General features: G+C 34.3%; 1 pseudogene; it reads right to left on the bottom strand.

Annotated features, from left to right (window-relative positions):
- Positions 665-20,070, bottom strand: LOC109725830 (annotated as a pseudogene).

Genomic DNA, 20,373 nt, shown 5'->3' with positions numbered 1-20,373 from the left:
TGCATGGCATTTGTTTGGTTAAACTGCTGTAATATTTACTCTAATTTGCAAACCAGAAGCTAAATACTTGGCAAATGAAATAATCCACTTTAAAGCTTCATGCATGTTAGGTCCTTTAGCAGGATGTAGTGTTGTTGTATAAAATGCTGAGCAATGTTATATTAAAGTAGTCCAATACCTTATTTTCGTAAAATAAAAGGCACCAAATCAAAATGGTCCATCATTTCAGGTATGTTCTATATGTTTCAACCTTTACATTATTTAATGGAGTGGGCTCTTATCCTTTTCTTTCAAGTGCATTTCGCTGAGCAGTTTCTTGCTAATTTTGGATTAATTGGAAGAGAGGTATTGATTGCTTTCTAGGGCTCATTTGGTATCGAGGAACCTCCGAAAAGGAGAGGAGTTAGGGCAAAAGCATATAAATACGTCCTTCTCTATTTTTCAGTAGGATCGAAGATATTATATTTTAATCGACAGATTGCAATATTTACGAAAACAAACGAAATATTTTTTATTATATTTTCTCACCGCACGTAATGCAAATACGCAACTTGCCAGCAAAGCGCAAATGGAGCCTTAAAGAAACAAATTGAGGCCTTCCTGTGCACGCTACTTGATCCTGCTTTCTCAAAGCTAAAAAAAAGGAAAAAAAAAATACAAGGCATTTCTTATTACTTAGTTAAATATATAAAGAACCCAGGAGCTAAGTTTTGCAAAGAAATGCAATAACACAACACACTAATCCTAAGCTAGGAGAAGGTTTAGGACTCAAAATGAAAACAAAAACAACTAAAAACACAGCAAATAAAGCAACTTTTAGCTATAAAAATACAATTTGAGATAGTCTCTTCATGCAGAATCTCTGTAGTATTCTGTGAGCCATTTTTTGATGATTTGAACCTCCTTTTCTCTTATTTCTGTGAGCCATTTCGGATCTTCGTTGTTCGAGAACCGCAAATCGACATGATGAGCCCCTGCAGCTTATTCTATCAAGTTAAAATTGAGAAAGGAATCGAATAATGTAAACTCATATTTGAACAAAATAGTATATGAAGTAATAAAAGGAGTTAAGTGGCCAACCTTTGTGTGCAGCAATAGCAATTAGACTTTCAGAAAGAGACTCCAATACCCTGAACAATAAATTGATGTTAGAAAGAATTTAAACATAAAATTAGTCCCTAAAATTTTAATCCCATTTTAAAAGTATGACCACGAGATTCCAATTTTAACAATTTACTTTATAAATTTCATATCGTATAATAATCATATCTTTATTGTACGGCTCTAGAAAGTGTCGTATCAATATTCAGTATCATATTTAGAGTTCACGAATATAACTATTCTTATAGAGAATGGTTGGATTCCGGATGGATTTTTGAAAACCCGAACCAAACCTCAACTATCGAAACTGAAACCCAAATCCTAATCCGAAACCATCGGCTTTTGAAAATCCTTCATCACAACCAAACCCAACGAAAAATAAAAAAAAAATGAACCAGGAATTCCTACCTAGAATGCAATCATCTCACTTTACCAAATTTCATAATACATCACACTCAAATCTAAATTACCAAAGTAAAAAAAAAAAATATAAATAAAAAAGGACAACTATATATTATTGGATATTTTATATCTTACATAATAATAAATTGGCTTGGGTTCGGGCTTGGTCTAGGATGGATACAAATAAAATTATACCCGAACCCGAATCTGTTAAGTTTTTATCTTTTATATTCATAACCGAAAGCGTACCCATACCCATTTAGCACCAGTTAAATCCATCCCATTCGGGTTGGGATTCGGATAAAATCTTGGATATACTTACCCATTGACATCCCTACACTGATAATATTTTCACTCAATTGTTAAGCAGGTTAAACTTCATAAACCAAATTGAATTCAGGAGCAAATTTTAAGAACTAAAATTGGGATCTAAACTTTGTGACCATACCCTCCACCACTCCAAGGATCCCTCAGTCCATTGAAGAAAATAATGTTGCTCCCAAATCTCTTCAATGTTCTCTTAATATCCTGCTCCAAATAAAACCCAAAACAAGCCTTAAAATTACACTCAAAAAAAGGAGGGGGAAACAATCTATTATGCTTATTAATCAATCAGTTAAACATGAACAGTTAATAAGACTCACAAAGCCACCGAATTCCGTCGTAATCCAATGCGGTTTCGGCGGAATCCCTTCATTACTTTCCTGGCAATCCGCGACTTGTTCCGTGAAGTTGTACGGCGATGGCGGAAACATGCTGCTGTTGCTTACTCCGCCGACCGCGAGTAAAAGCTCTGAGCATGACTGTAAATATATTCATGGCTAAGTGCAGCATCAACATTGATACGAAATTTGAATACAAAAGAGCATAAAGGGAAAAAAAAAAAAAACTAATCCTAAACTTGTTTCTTTGCATAATCTTATAAAAGTTTTGATCATGCAAAAGTTATGTACATTTGAGTAAAAGTAAGTGCAAATGTGTATTTATACTTCTTAAAGTTTGAATTTTTATCATATATTTTGAAATGGTTATCAGAACTTTAAAAATTTTGACTCTACAACCTAGCCTCATATTTCTTTTGAGATGCAATAAATTTTTAGAAAATTTTGTCAAATTATCTTTAGAACTTCAACCAAATAGTAGTAGAACATCATATTAGATAGATAAGTGTTCTAGTGAAAGAGTCAAAAAACATTGGTTAGCTCTGATTGGACATTTTTAGCTCCTTAATATTGCAAGAGAAAGATATTGTAATAAAATCTATGGAGAAATAATAATATCTTTAAATTTATGTTCTAAAATTAATTTCAATATCAATTTATAAATCAAAGGGTTTGGGATGTCCGAAGGATAATTCGGAAATTCTAAAAGATATTTTAGATTACCTACATGTGTAATCTTATTTCTCTTTTATTAAATAAGTTTATCCATCCTTGAAGGGGAAATTTTATTTCTTTTAAAATAAAATATTTTTGGCTAGATTACTTGGCGGGATTATTCGAACTGCTATAATATTTACTAAATTCCTAAAAAGCTAGATAATATTGCACAAACGAAATGCATCCATATTATAAAACAAGGTAGCGAAATAAAAGTTTTTCAAATCTCCATTTCAAAGTGATCAGTATAATTTAACCAATCTCCATAAATTGTATGATGTGAAAATGATATAAGTGTTTGTAGTAATTAATAAGATTATGGGTGTAGTGTAAAAAAAAAAAAAAAAAAAAAAAAAAAAAAAAAAAAAAAAAAAAAAAAAAAAAAACCTGCCAGTCCCATCCATAGAGTGTGTCATGAGGATCATCATCATGAAGGGCAAAGCAATCCACATTTCCTGAATAGTTGTAGTAAATATTCACAGCTCCATACAATCTGGAAAATGTGTCATTCCCTGTTTTAGGATGATCAATGGCCTCACACATCTGCAATTCATAATCAGTTAGTTCAATCATTTTGATAAGCTATCTATACCCATCTTCACTAACAAAGAAAAAAAAAGTTAATTGCACCACTGGTCGCTAATCTTTACCCGCGTTTTCACTTTATTTTCTAACTTTTCTTCTTTTTTTTTCCAATTATTAGGTTCTTAACTTTTATATTTTATTTCAATTAGGTCACGATAATCCAAATTCTTATTAATTTTGATGGATTAGACCACGAGAATTCTAAAAAGGCCCTGTCTGCTTATATAGACCACAGTTATGGTCTAACAGCTCCTAGTCAATCTTTGCGCTAGACAACATGCCCAACTTGATGTCAATGATGTCGGATGCTCCAAGGAGACAGTAAGCATCGTGCACGAGATTGAGGTGGTTGTAGGCATGGTGGACAATATTAAGGGTGGTGGGAAAGGACTTGACTTGATAGACGCATAGATAGTAGCGGAATTTAGGAACCGAAGTAAAATAGTGGGTAAAGGTTAGGGACCAATAACGCTATTAAGTTTAAAGGTTAATGATTTGATTGCCAAAAAAAAACACAAGAAGAAATTGAGAACCAAAAATATAAAAGCTTGTAAGGTAGGGGACAAATGGTGAGATTAACCCCCAAAAAAAGTGTGAACCTTTTCTAAACTATATGTTATTTTGATAGGACTATCTGACGTTTAAAAGTTTTTTATTCTAATAAAGCTCATTCAAAATAAACAGTAAAATATATATAAAAGAGTCACCAAATAGTTCCAACCAAGTGAGTTGAAAAGATATATAATGAAATTAAAATTTTTAAAGATTAGATAGTCAAATCAAAATGGGTCTTAGTTCAGATAAATTTCACATATTTTCACCAAAATTATTTGTGAATCAACTTAAGCTTAGTTTGGGATTATCTCACCAAAAGTACCAGTTCTTATACTTCAGTTCAAAAAACTGAAAATGTTGCCGTGCACCCCTATTCTAATACTATAAAGAAAAATGCTACTGTACACTTGAAAATATATATATATATATATATATATAGTCCGGCCTATGGTGCTTGTAAAAGCCACCAAAGCAGCTTGGTGCTTTGGAATTTTTTACCATTAGATCTACGACTTGATTAATTTTATCCGTAGATTATATATTCAACAACCGACCACCTTAACCAAGGGGGCCCACATCATCCTAAACCGCACATTATTTAATTCAAAGGCCTAAAAACTACAAGCACTAAGTGACTTGATACTTTAAAAATAAAAGAGCTTCAATTAATATATATATATATATATAATATATATATATATATATATATATATAATATATATATATATATATTACTTCCCTCATCCTAGGTTTCGAAATTTCTTTTGGATTTTTATTATTTATATTAAAAAAAAATTCGTGACAAGACAGGCTAATTTTTGGCCACTACATCACGTCATGCATATTCCAACCTATCAAATTCTTATTTTTTGAGATAAAAGTACAACAAAAATATTTTTCTAAAAATTATAATAGATCGGATGAACTCTAGAGTACAAATATGATTATTTAGAGACACCATATTATTTATCTATATGACTACCATATTTTAGACTTTTTTCTCTCGAATAAGAAAGTGTAAGATATACACTCATTTTCGGAGCGTACAGATAGCAGTGTCTCTCTATAAAATGATTGTAGGATCTGTCATTTCGTTTAGAACAAAAACCTAAAACTGTGTTTCGACACCATCACTCTCAGACTAGACCAAAGTAGCTAATTTTGAAACAAAAAATTGGTGTTAAAAAAAAAAAAGAATTAATTATTACCTTTTGCACAGGATGGGCAGGAAGAGGCTTGAGAAAATTGGAAGGGGTGGGGTAATCAGTCATTGCAGCATACACCAGAGCGTTTTCCACCAAACTCGGCACCACGTCCATCTCTTCATAGCTAAATTATTTTTGTGCAACAAAAAAAAAAAAAAAAAAAAAAAAAAAAACTTCAAATATCATTCCTGTAGTTTTGTATTTTTTTTATTTTAGTACACTATGATTTAAAGTGTATCAATTTAGTGCCATGTGGTTTTATTTTTCTCTTTTCAGTATCCCCTCTACTAATTTTCTTTTTGTTAAATCAGTGACAAAGTAATTAAAACTAAAATGTACTAAAGTGATATTTGATAAATCTAGATGGGGTATCTGAAATTTTTTGTATATAATTTAACGAAATGTTAACGGAGAAGCTGATGAAAAGAGAAAGATGAAACCACATGATATTAAATTGATATGTTTTAAACTATATGGTACTAAAGTGAGAAAATGCGAAACCATAGGGGTGGTATTTGAAGTTTACCCCAAAAAAAGGAAAAAAAATAACACTAATTTGTTTGGCGCAAAATTTAAATAGAATTTAATGGAATCCGCGTGAAAATAAAGAATTCAATGGAGTTAAATTAGAAAAGAAAATTTTGTTTGGATGAAACTAGAGTTGAACTAAATTCTATTCAATTTTGTTGCTTTATAGAAAAAGGAGAAATTATTTCATTGTCATTAAGTTTTCCGTTCTATATATCCTCGGTTATGTAGTAAAAAAGTTGTTATAATTAATTGGTAAAATTGTAAAGAACTTATCTAAATTATGGACCGTTTGGAACTCCGTGCTATTTAGCCTTCCAAAATTTTGATTCTATTATATAATCTTTTAATTTGTTTAATTTGGGTTTAATTGATATACTTCATGCAATTCTCACAATTACGAATCCATTGAAGTAAATAATTAGCTTAAATTTGGAAATTAAGGTACCGCTGACTCGTTCAAATCAAACAAATTAAAATGTTGGATAGTGAAATCAAAATTTTCGTAGGTTAAATCACTTATTCAAAATGGTTCATAGTTCATGTTAGTTATGTATATATTTAATTACTTTATTAATTAGAAGAAGGGTGTTTTAGTATTATTGATAAAGTATAACTAATAGCAAATTAATGCCACCAAATTCGACTTCAAATCATGAGAATTGAACGAGAGTCATTAAAATTGTTACACTTAATTAATTGCCCAGTGATTTTAAGGACCTATTTGTTTACCAGGATGATATATAGCAAAATGACACTCTCTCGAACAAAAGAATAAGCAGTAGTGCATATATATCATGTGATCAAGTTAAATGCTATATTGTATCATTCTTTTGTTTGTGAACAACATCATAATGCTGTCTGGACCGAGTGAAACAGCTTTGTCTTCTCTTCGAATCTTCCCAACGTCGTCAGAGCCTCGGACAGAGCTTTAACCCTGTCCAACTCCTGAACCTCGCTCCTGTAACCCGTCAACTTGCGTTTTTTTACTCTCCCCTCTTTCACCCTCTGATCTTCTTTTCACTTTATTTCTTGTTTTACTTCTGTTTTATTTCTTTATTTTCCTTACCGTTTTTGCCAAGAAAGCCTAAGCTGCTTCTACCTTGTAAGCTTAGTTCATATCTCTTATTGAATGAAGCAGGTAGCGCGCTATCTTTTTCTCAAAAAAAAAAAAAATCATAATGCTGTCATGTACAAAAGTAGATTTTTACAATGAATGAAGGCAGCTTGAAGTTTTCCCTTTAGAGTAACTTTATTATTTTGTACAGTATCAGAGCAGGAGATTCTCAGTGCAAATTTCATCAAAATCATAGTTCAATTTATTGTTCTTCCATTTAATTCAATTCCACCGGTCCAGAAGTAATTAAACAGTGCGCTCATTGAATTTTAAATATTGAAGTACCATTCTCTATAGCTGTTTAAACTACAAATTTAGTTACAATTATTGTTCGTTTTATCAATTCTTTTAGCGAACTAGGCTGAAATGCTATCAATAGCACCAAGCTGTTAGTGTTATTAGGTTTTTGGTCATTGGATGAAGAAATATATGGTTCGGATGATGTGGACCTTCTAGGGTTGAGTGAGTTGTTAGTTGAATAGCATAATCTAACAGGTGAAAATAATCAAAGGGTTAAATCTAATGGTGAAAAATTCGGTAGCACAAGTACTTGATGCTATCGATAGTATCCAGTCGGACTTTTTTTTTAGTATGCGTAAGTGAAACAAATGATGAGTGCAGTTGAGGGGGTCTCCGTAAATATTTACCTAAAGAGGGTAATAAAGAGTAAGGACCAATTTTAAGGGCTAAGATATACGAAGTGAAAATTTGAAGCCCTTACTTGCAAATATTAAATGCTCTCTTTAGCTCTCTGATTCCCACGCCTTTGTTTATGGCGTCGTCCATCTCCTTCCATGATCTCTTTATCACTTCATAGCAGTTTTCGCTCTCCCTCTGAAATATCATAAAGCTCATAAAATGTAAGTGGATAAAGATATATATATATATATATATATATATATAGCAACACATAAATGTGATGTGGAGACCCCCCCAGCTATGAGAAGTTTTGAAATTCACACCTCGATTTTTTTTTTTTTTTTTTTTTTTTTTTTTTNTTTTTTGATTGAGAGAACTGCTTAGCTGCTAAATTTTGGAATTAGGTGATTTTATTCAATGAAGTTAAAACTTTTATCGGTTAATAAATTTATAGAGTCATGAAGTCAATAAAACTTTTAATTAACATAACTAAGTATAGAAACTCAAAATAAACAAGAAATTAGAAGTTTAAAAAATTCTCAATCAAAAAAATAAAAGTTGCAGGTGCTATTTCAAAATGGCCTATAGTTGAGGGGATTTCCATCCATTTCTACCAATGATATGGAAAACTAACCGTATAATCCATTTGGGGGTGTATGATTTATACTCATTCATGTAAGGAGTGAGATTTTTTTTATTTATCACATGATGTGACAAATAAAAGAAATCTCACTTATTGGATAAGTGAGATGTATGGTATATATTCATTTTCAGGCGTATGAACAGCATTGCTCAAAACGGACCACTATTTTAGATTTTGCAGATTTGATCGAATTTTTTTAGTAAACTTAACAAAAATACTCTTATTCTGTTTTCTCTTTCATTTTTCTCCTGTTTTTGTTTTTCTCCTCTAGCTCCTGCTGCGTCTCTGTCCTCCTCGCCATTTTTTTGTCTCTTAATTTCTCTTCCTTCTTCCTCCTCTTTCTCTCATCCTTCACCGCCCCCACATTGATGCCGTCCTCCGATCTCTTATCTCGCCCAAACCTCCACCCACGCCTGCTTTGTTGTGGCACTTATCGCGGAGGTGAAGGTATGAGAGAGCGCATGCATGGCTGTGGATGCGATGGCAATGAGGATGCTGTAGGATTTAAGGACTACGGGAAGAGAGAGCGCATCAGGGCGGGGGTGGCGGCTTAGGCAAAGGGTGAGGTAGGGGGCGCGATAACGAAAAAGAGATGCAAAAGATGAAAGAAAAAAAAAATTAAAAAATAAAAATAAAAAATATAATTTTTTTCTTTTGGAAAGACCATCATTTGTCCTTGCCGTTACAGAAAAGACCAAAAAGTAGAGGAAAAACAAGAAGAAGACGAATGTGCAATATTTGAGGCAAAAATTACACTTTTTGAGGTAAAGTTGCATCATTTAAAATTATTTAAAACTAAGTTGCACCATATAAAATATAATTTGCACTGTTTAAAACTAAGTTGCACTATTTAAAACTATATGAGTCTCAAACAGTGCAACTTCTATTTTATATGGTGCATTAAGTCTCAAATAGTATTAAATGATGCAATTTTTATCTTAAAGAATACAACTTTTATTTTTTTCTTTTTTTTTCTCTAGTTTTTTTTTGTCTTTTCTATAGTGGTCACGATACATAATAATATTTCGAGAAGGGAAAAAATTATTTTTTCTTATTTTTTTTCTTTTTATTCTTTCTTATTCTTTTTTTCTTCCATATTTTGCATCTATTTTTCAATATTACGTCCCTTCTCTCGCCCTCTGCCGCAGTTGTCGCCCCCACCTCGACACGTTCTCCCTTCATGTTGTCCTTAAATTCTACAACATCCTCATTGCCGTCGCTGTCTGAGGCTATCCGCTTTGCTATACCCTCACCTTCACGATCAGTGCTACATCCGAAACAGCGTTGGCGGAGATTTGGGCTAGATAAGAGATCGGAGTACGGCATTGATGTGGGGGTGGAGGAGCAGAGAAAGAAGAGGAAGCTGGAGGAGAAATTAATAGAGAAAAGAACGACGAGAATGACAGAGATGAACTATGAGCAAAGGAGGAAAAAACAAACAGGAGAAAAAATAAGAGAGAAAACAGAATAAGAGTATTTTGACCAATTTATTAAAAATTCCGATTGAATTTGTAAAATTTAAAATAATGGTCAATTTTTACAAAATGCAAAATTGGTGGATACTTTATGCAAAAAGGCTATATAGATGTATATATGACCTTTTTAAGAGGATGGAGACTTTCGCCCCCCTAAATCGCTTTAGATGATAGTGATTCCGAATCGATGATCAAATCAGTTAAAGTTGATTTAGAGTATTTAAAGCATGTAGAAACTAAATTTCATAAATTTTAAAAATCATTATCAAGTTATTAAAAAGTCGAAAAATGAACGGTAAAAAACGAATAACCTTGTGAAAATAAGATGTTAGACTTTCAATTCATGATTGAAATTATCAAACATTATTTAAATAGTATATTGAACTTTCTATCAAAAATTGAAACAGTTTGGATTGCTCTACACTGTTAAACAAGCAAACGGCTCATATAAACCGTAAAAACTGTCGATTTTATGATCCTTTGATTACTACATAACTAATTTTTAAAATTTGTGAAATCTAGTTTTTATTTCGATCATCGATTCGGAATCCTTATTATCTAAAATAACTTATGAGGACGAACTTCTCTGTCTCATGACAAGATAGCAGCTGGACTCTCTCTCTCTCTCTATATATTATATATGTGTGTGTGTCACTATAATATTTGCTAGATTTTCAAAAGTTTTTTTTTTCTTTTTTGGTGCAATTAATGTTCAAAACTAGTTTGGTAATGTATCTTTCTTTTAAGAATTCTAATAGAAAATTAAACTAATTTACCTGTTGAACGTAAACTCTCTTGGAAAAAAAAAAAAAAAAGAATGCTAGGATTTTATAAAGTTACACAGAAAAGTAGATGGTTTTGCTAGAAAATACATGTGAAATAGTATTGTCATACTGTAGAATCATGGTCTTCTTGAAGTGACAAATATTAATAGTCTCTTTTTGGGCTTATACTTATTTCTACTTGGTATTCGACGAATAGAAAAGTTTGGTGCTTTGCTTCCGGTGGTAATCAAATATGTGTTTGGGAGACACAAAAACAGAAAATCTAACTTTTACGCCTCTTTAAATACAAGAAAGTTTGTGTTAGGAAGATTTTAAGAAAAGCCTTCTTTTAAAAGCACTATTCAGAGATCGCACTTTTTCATCCTAAAATATTTGACAGATTAATTCAATGATATGCAGATTGATTTTCAGTAGAATATTTTATACAGTTCACCAAATCAATGGTTTAGGGAGGGGAGGGGAGGGGAGGGGAGGGGAGAGGTGCATCATGCATACCTTAAAGTCTCTGGTGACAATGTCATAGAAGCTGTAGGGAGAACATAAGCCATCAAATTGTAATATTGGAGCAGAAGATGCCAAAGCTCCAATTGCTACATGAGGATACTTGAGCCTGAACCAAGCAGCTAACACTGTGAACCAAAAAACAAAAAAGGAAAAAACCCAAAAAACAGAGTTACAAACTTTTATCTCTTTCGATGTAAGTTATTGATAGATATAAGAATATTTAAATATTGTTCTCCACTAGTTGAAACTTTTAGACTATAATGGTTATTTTATATAATTTAATATGGTATCAAAGCAGCAGGATTTCGTAGTATCAGAGCAGCAGGTCTTATCAGCTTAAGCTTTTTGAGAAAATAATTATTTTGTATAATTTAACATTATAGCAAAGCAAGAGATTTTGAATTCAAGTCACGCCAGACTCCTAACATTTTTTTTTTATTTTCTCCTATTTAATTCAAGTATATATACATCATAAGTTCAGTAAAAAAATCTTAAGTTCAGATGTCAAAAGGAGCATTAAGTATAAAAATTTTTAAATATTGTCTTTTCCGAGCTTAAGCTTTTGGAGAAAATGATTGTTTCGTATAATTTAACAATTATTTAGTCAATTTGCCCTTTTGTGATTTGATATATTTTTAATTCATCATCTTTTCGTAAAATAATTACAATTTGCTATTTTCTAGTTTTATTTTTATTTCACTATAAAGAACCACTATTAAATAGGATATTAAGGCGCCTATATATTTTACAAAGTACAGAATAATTTTGTATTTTACCACTTTGTTGTTTATAAAATATGACACTTCATTACCATGTAGTTTATATATTGTTGTATTGTGTTACTTTATTTAATGGTAGGTTCTCACAATGAAATAAATACAAAATTATATAATTATAAATTAAAATTTTCAAAACTATAATGTAACAAAGTAAAAATGTGCTAAACTATAAAAGAGCTAATTAATTTTTTTTCTATGCTAAAATTCAAGAAACTACAAAAGACCTATGATTATGAGCAAATTTAATAGGTGGTAGATATCACCTAAATTAAGTAGCCTTAACAAAAGAAACAAAATTTGAGACAAACTTAAAATGGTGATAGTACTATAATGTTTTTGCTACAATTTTGCCATATAAATAAGGAGGAAAGAAAATAAGAAAAGAAAAGAGAAAATTTTAATTAATGCCCTTGTGGTTTAACTTTGTGGCAACTTGTGATTTGAATATATACTTTTTACTTCAAAAATTGTTGACTTTACTAATTAGGATTGCAAAGTGTTATAATTTACAAATCACAGTGCAGTAAAGTAGTACATTTCACAAATCAAAGGATAGCATAATATAACACTTAAATTAGTTTATAATTTATATCTAGCCACCCTATATATAGTTTGTAGAATGTATTATTTTACTATCCTATTTAATAGTAAGTTTTTAAAGAGAAATAGAGACTTATACCACATAATACTAGCATAGTAAATTTTTTTAAACCGCAGAGTAACAAAGTAAAAATATGTTAAACCATAGAGAGTAATATTACTCCATTTACATGGCATCAATTTAGGTACTAAAATGCTATAAATTACGAGTTATAATATATATATGTTGTAAAGTAATATATTTTACAAACTGCATGATTGTAATAGTAGTAAGCAACCAGCTCATAATTGGACTTAAACTCATCATGCAATTTGTAATTTGTATTACTTAATTTACTATCTTATTTAATGCAAGGTTTTTATTTAACAAAGACAAAACCACATAATAATTAAATGGCTAAAATACAAAAAATCTTCTCATGAATACATTTTTTTTCACTTTTCCTTGCCGACTTTTAAAAACCTAAATTTTAACTTCTCAAAATTTCAATTTTGAAGCATTTTGTCCTCGTCGTCAGAGTTCCATCGCTATTCCATCAATTTCTTTTAATATATACCGAAAATATTTTTAAAAATGACACAAATATATAAAAAATAAACTTTTTTCCTTTTATAGAACAAGTAAGGGCATTTTGATTATTTTATCATTTCCATTAACATCATAATTCTCTGGAACATTTCTGAAATTGACAAAATATAGATTTTTAAAAGTCAGGAGAAAAAGGTGAAAATACGAGTATTTGCAGAAGAGTGTTATATATATATATATTTTAGCCTAATAAAATTAAACTTTTTAAACTATGGAATAATAAACTAAAAAAAGGCTAAACTGTATTAGCCAGAGATTGATCTAGTAGGAAATGGGTTCAGAAATATTTATTAACACCCTTACTCACGTGCATGATAGATATGAAAGATACGTGGAATTGATAGAAGAGATAGAAGATAAGAATTTTACTTACGGAAGTTTCAATTAAATGTTAAAGATAGAGTTTAGAATTGACTCTGATACTACATAACCTAAAAAATCGGTTCAGTTAAAAACGAGCATAGAAATATGTAGTAACAAACCGCAGAGAGATCTGCAGAGAAAGGAATTAATAGAGGCAAACTCACTTCCTCCGTAGGAGCCTCCAAAAAGCACAACAGGAGAAGACTGGGAGGAGAGGTTGTTCTTGAGGTCGAGGATGAGCGCGGCGTAGTCAGCGAGCGCCTGTGTCGTCGTCAAGTATCCCACCAAGCTCTTATTGTAGGCCACATTCTTGTTCCCGTATGGCAATGACTCCCCATAGTACCTATGCTGCATGCATGCGTACGTACGTGCATTATTAATTGTTGTTAATTAATTAATTAATTAATTTATTAATAAGTTTGTTTACTTCATCATCAAAAATTAATTAAGATTCAAATAATAAACTGCCTTGGATGGAAATGTAGTTATCCCACTTTTGTTGGTCGCTGAAAAGTTTTACATTACACATAGTAAGGTGGAAAAAATTACAACAGTTATTTTTTTATCGTTTTTTTAGCGTTTCTTTTTCTCTGTTGATTATGACGTTTTGGAGAAGTAAAATTACAAATAAATTTAATGTATGGTGAACCAAATAATAAAGATGAATACCGTAAACAAATTCACTTTCCCCTACTTTGGGTGAAACAAACGTGCCCAATGAAATTAACTTAAGCATGCACTTGGCTTAATTTCCTCCCTACCACAAATTGAGATACATCATGCACTAGTTCCCAAATCTCAATTTCATGTTCACGGTTAACGGTCCCAGAACTTTTAAAAGAATCTTACAGTAATCATTATAAATATTTTATCACAATAGTTCCCGAGCTTTAATTTCAAGTTTGTGGTTAATGATTTTGTAGGTTAAAAATGTGCAGTCCAACATGTAGGGATGTCAAACGGGCCGGGCGGCACGGCCTCGGACTGGGCTACAGTATGGCACAAGTACTGTAGCATTCGTGCCGGTCCGGCCCGGCCCGAGCTTTCGGGCCGTGCGGAGCCTCTCCCTAAGGCCCGACGGTCCAGCCCGAAACGGGCCCGGGCTGTGCCGGGCCCACTACAACAGAATTAGGTTATAGGGACACATGTTTGGGACACTTTTGAGTAAGTGTCCCATTTATGCTAAAATTTTAAAAAACATCTACTAATGTCTAAATATAAAACCCAATCCAACCAAAAATAAAAGATTACTCTACTCAACCCACCACACCCAGTCCATTCGGCCCGATTACAAACAGAAAAGAAAAAAAAAAAGAAAAATTAATTACCATCTTTTCTTCTCTTTTCACTTAATCCATTAAAATTCTAGACGAAGAGTCTTTTCTGTCGTCCTCCTCGGCTACCACAGCCAACGAGATAGAGTTTCGGCGGTTGCTAAATGCTTAAATAAGTGTTGGTAAATTAGCAGCACTCTTTTAGGTTATAACGACACTCTTTAACTGTCACTATATACCTAGCGACCCCACATATAGCAACCGTTTTTAAAAGTGTCGGTAATTTTAGCTAGCAGCACTTTTTTGACATGTACCTATATTTAAAAGTGTCGCTATAGACCGTTTTTGTTATAGTGGCCGAGAAGAGGCGGGCAGCCCGGCACCGCACGGCACGGCCTGCTTGAGTCGTGCCAACCTAGCCAGCCCGGCCCGGGACCCCAAGGCCCTTGTTCTTGGGAGTCTGAGCTCTTGGGGAGCCCTCCTCCCCAGGAGCTCTCCTTCCATGGTCTGCCTAGCGGACCTTGGGAGGAGTGGTCTTGGTCCAATGGACCACAAACTCATCTCTTTTTTTCCAAAAAATAATACAATTTTATTCATTTTTTTAAAAAATAAATATTTACTATATTATAATTATTTTTAATAATTTAATCAAAATATTAATTTAAATAAAAATATTTATTATTTATATTTTTATATTTTATACTAAAATTTTTTAAAAAATTTTAAAAATAAATACTTTAGGAGGCCGGCCTGAAGCACAGCCCAGCCCGGCCCGTGCCTTCTGGGCTGAAGGGCCGGGCCTGGCCGGCGGCTAGGCAGCTCAAGCCTGGCACGACCCGACCTGAAATTGAAGCCGGGCCGTGCCGGGCGGGCCCCTAGCCTATTTCAGCCTGGATAGTGTGGGTCGTGCCAGCCCGGCACGGCCCACATTACACCCCTACCAACATGTAGCACATTCTCACTTATCTACCTCTTGATGTCCCTTTGATTGTAAGTTGGATTTGACTTTGTCTCCGGCGTGTACCGGAAAGGGAACAATTCAATCCAGTTCAACCTCAAGAAATGGACTCGAGGCCTTCAGATGCTAGTCAAAAGCTTGGAGTCATTGGCTCTTCAAGTTTCCGCCGTTGATCCGGGCCAAAGCTGAGCTATGCAAAAAGGGCACCTGAAGTGGTGTTCTCCCTCAAGATGTACTTCAAGATTTCAAGGACCCGCTGAACCACCAGGTGTTCGGCCCCTCAAATCTTAGCCATTAATCTGCTTTGAGATCTAGCGAGGAAAATCACTAGAATGAAACGGTATGGGTGCTGGACGGTTCTTCACGGACAAAAGATCTATACATTACAACTACTCCTAGGTTATGTTATGCCTACTACTAAATTAGATTACAGCTACGTACTCCTAATTAAGGATAAGAAAGACTTGTGATTTGATGTATTGCAAGATCTATTCTCTTATGATCATTTTTCTATTTTATAGCACATAGAAGCAATTTCTGCGAGGTTATTATGCTTTGTTTTGAAAACTGCTCCCTAAAATCACACAGATTTTCGAATTCTTTGATGTTCTCTCTTTGAAGTTTAAATTTCAAACGCGAATCTTACTTTCCCTCTTATGCCTTGCTGAGACCTTCTACTTTCAGCATACTTCATCTTACCAAAGCCGAAACCTTTCGCCGAAGTCCCTCCTTTCGCGATCCCTACAAGTCCTTTCTGGATTTGTCTCGCGCTTTGATGTCAAAAATAGTCATTAACAATTGCTTCTCTCAACGATTGCTTGTTTTCTGATAAATGATAGACAATCGATCAATTCAAATACTTATTATACATTAAATATTTCGATAATTCGACATGACACCTCGCAGCGTTGTCAGATGCTTCACTAAATTAGTACTCTATTGCAGCATCTTTCGTATTTCTCTTGAGGCCGCTCATCTCTCTAGACCACCTTCAACCTTTGTTCTGTGGCTCTAATGAACAATGTCTTTGCTTTTGTATTCAGCTCTAATTTGCTATACAAATACCTTGGGCTTCAACTGGAATCATATGTCCCTAAATAGGGCAACGCTTCTTCTACTGGATCCTCGACCTACTGTATAATCTTTCCATGAAGTGTGAATGAGATGCATTTACTATTGCGAATCCAATATCTACCTAGAAATAAGTTTTAACTACAAGTGGCATTCATAATGAAAAAAAGTTGAGCACATAGTTTTACTTCATATGGTCACCGTAGTGGAAAATACATCCTTCAGTCGGGTGGAATCATCAGTAGAAAAGTTAGTTTGTGATTACCACTTCATAAGCTTGGCCTTTTTTTCCTAGTTTTCGGAGGACGAATATAGGTATGATGCTAATCATTGTGCCTCTATCGATCTATTAATGCAGAACTAATCAGGCAATCGTTAATTCAGATTGAGATATACAATAATGGACCTATCATCTGCTTCAGGACTCGATCGAGATAGCTTCTTAAAAAAAGTCGTCTCGGATGGTGCATGCATTCTTTATGAGTTATAGCTGTGTCACCTCTAATTCGCTCCATTCTTCCTTGCTCTTCCCTGAGGGAGAGCTCTCCGTATTTCGAGGCTTGGCTCGAAACGGAACATAGTCGAACGATTATCATGCTAATTTTGACTCACATGAGAGAGCCAAACTGGATCTGCCTCTAGTCTTCTCCTTTCCTTAATTTGACTTGTACTGGAGTCCACTTCACCCGCAGTATTCTCTTCTATCAGCCTTGGAACTATTTGGTTGGCTCGTTCGTGCATGTGACGGTGAGCACTGCACAAATTTTTCGTCAAAGTGCCATTAACTCCATGACAATATGATCGTCTTTTGCGGCCCTTCGGGCTTAGCCCGTTTTGCCACTGGATAGGAAAAGAGGGACTGAATCAAGAAGTACGCCGCCAAGTATACACATGGTGCTTCAGGCCCCATTCTTCCTATGGTCTAGCTACTTTACACTGCTCCACCTTCGATATTTGGATCGCATATTTCTGCCTATACTGATTGCAATCGGCGAGATGATTATACCATGATCTGTTCATGGCCAAGCTGTATTGAGCTATTTTTGAAATGTGAAACTTTGGCCCAATAGTTGTGGACCGGGGCAGCCTTCTCCCCAGCAATAGTTTGTGCTCTGTAACGCCCCAACTTCCTAGAGAGTCATCTATTCTATGACTATTCTCGTCCTAACACGCTTAATTCTCTTAATCTCTTGGGCCTTGCCACCACCCAAAATGCTTAAGCCGGGTTAAGAGTTTAGCCCTATTATATCTTATATATAGAACTATCTGGGGTTTCACAATCTCCCCTCCTTTAAGCCCTGACGTCCTCGTCAGGCTCAGACTCACAAGTATCAGGCGATGTGAAACTCGTTTCGTTAGCCCGTCATCCAGACCCTGGCTCAGCCGAGACTCATCTCACACTTCCGGCTGGTAATTGGCTCTGATACCATCTGTGACGCCCCAACTTCCCAAGAAGTCACCCATCCTAGGGCTACTTCCGTCCTAGCACGCTTAACTCTCTTAACCTTTTGGGCCTTACCACCACCCAAAATGCTTAAGCCGGGTTAAGAGTTTAGCCCTATTATATCTCATATATGGGACTATCTGGGGTCTCACAGAACGTTCTTCCATTCATTCTCATAATTGCTGCCATTCCTCGTCTATGCTGCATCCTTCGGTCCATTCGATCTATCAGCCCAGCAAATAGAATAATTAGCTGCTCTGGCTCGGCTGGAACAGCCAATGAGGCTTGCTCCGCTGCCATGCTAGTGCACTAGCAGCCGAGTGTTCGTACGTATCCAATTGCAAGGAATTCGCTGAACAGGTTTGCCTGTCTGAATTCGTCCTGTGGACGATCCAGTTTCGGAGTTGTAGATAATTGGCTCTAATTTTAGTAGTCATGTAGAAATAAAAAGTATATCCTTGAACGGAATCCCACTAGACATGCCAAATTTATGGTAGCGAAAAAATACACGATCCCCGACATATTAGAATTCAAATTCAATGTCAATTTTAAATTTAAATTTAGAAATATTATTAAAATTTGAATTTTAAATCTATATTTTAAATTAAAATTTGAAATTATAATTTTATCTAATAAATTTATATTATTTATATTTGAATTCAAATAATTATTAGTAGAAAAAAAAAAAAAACTTTTCCCAATCACTCTAAAATCAAATTGGGTCCACCGTGGAGGTGGGAGTCATTTTTCACGGATTAGAATCTCCCGGGAATGGAATCGGAATGCTTATATCTCAATCCAAATATGATCAATAAAAATAATTTATTCTAATTTATATTTCAAATCTCAAATATTTCAAACCAAACGTACGTGCTCTAATTTTCTAGAGGAAAGTGGCAGTGGTTGTGAATGGCTGACTTTTTTCATCCATTCAACATGGCTTGATCAAAATGTCGCCCAACAACCACGTGCCCATACTGGGCATGTGTACGAAAGATCAATATTATTTCTGATAAGATAAAAATGAATAAAATTTATCTAAATTATGAATCATTTTGAGCCGACCATTTAATCTTTTAAACTTTTAATCTTATTATTCAATATTTTTTTTCAATTTGTGTGATTTGAGCCGGTCAACAGCACTTTGACCTTATTACTTTGAGTGCTTCGTTTATTTTAGCAGGTTTAGCTAGCATATTTTATGTACTTTTTATAACTATAAATTCAATACAATAATTAATTAGCTTAAATTTTAAACTCAAAAGTACTGTTGACTGATTCAAATCTAACAAATTGATAAGTTGTATAGTAAAATCAAAATTTTGAAAAGTTGGATAGTTGACCTTAAATAGTCCATAGTTCACGCAAATTCATTATATTTTTTTTACCTTAAATAAAGATTATAAAGACTAAGATGCAATATCAGAATAGCATATGGACTAACCACCCATATATTAATGAGGAATGCTAAGTCTAGGACCCAAAATGGTTGTAATCTTTACAACCTCTAATCCAATGGTTTAAGGGTTTAAACAATCCTTCAGGGCTTTTATAAAACAAATAAAATAAAATAAAGGAATGATAAGACTAGGGTGCTAATTATAGTCTTCAGATGGGCTAAGTTGTAAGATTACCTCAATGAACACAAGCATTGCCCTAAACTCCGGCGCACGCTCCCACATGAACCCCGGTGTTCTCGGCGAACCACTCGATGCGGCCCTCGTTCCCGGCGTAAACGAATATCGGCGCCGACGCCCCGCCCCAGTGCGTGTCGTTCACGAGAAACTTTTGCTGGAACGGCGCGAACCCCTGCGGCTCGAAGTTGAAGTGGTCGAGACGCTGCGTGAAGTACCTCTTCTCGTAGCGCACCGCATTCTTCGAAGAAGAAGAAGAAGAAGCAGTAGAAGCCGACGTCGAGTTTTCGACTGGACCATGTTCGCGATGAATCGTTGTGAGGTAATGGTGGGTGGGGAAGTTCTTGGCCGAGGTAGAGAGAGAGAAGGGGAATTGGAGGAGAGAGAAGAGGAGGAGGGAGAGGGTGGTGATGATGGGTGTGGAGATCTCCATTGTTGGTGTTTGTTTAGAGAGAGAGAGAGATTTGGTGAGGTGGTTAGAGTATATATATGATTGAGAATGTGGGGAGGGGGAATTGATGAATGTGGACCGTTGGATACGGGATCCAACGGTTGCATGGGGTTTGAAGCGTTGCGCGGTTGTTACGAAAAAAGCTGTAGCGTATTCTGCTAAGATCACGTAAGCAAGAAATTATTGCATGCACCAGGCGTATGATCCATATTCCATACACTGCATTCGATGGATATCTAACTATATATTATTCATAATGCCTTAAAATTAGGATTTAATCTAATAAATAGTA

This window comes from Ananas comosus, linkage group 20, assembly GCF_001540865.1.
Source record: "Ananas comosus cultivar F153 linkage group 20, ASM154086v1, whole genome shotgun sequence".
Classification (NCBI taxonomy): domain Eukaryota; kingdom Viridiplantae; phylum Streptophyta; class Magnoliopsida; order Poales; family Bromeliaceae; genus Ananas; species Ananas comosus.
The sequence above is the reverse complement of the archived record's forward strand: the minus strand, read 5'-3'. Positions and strand labels throughout refer to the sequence as shown.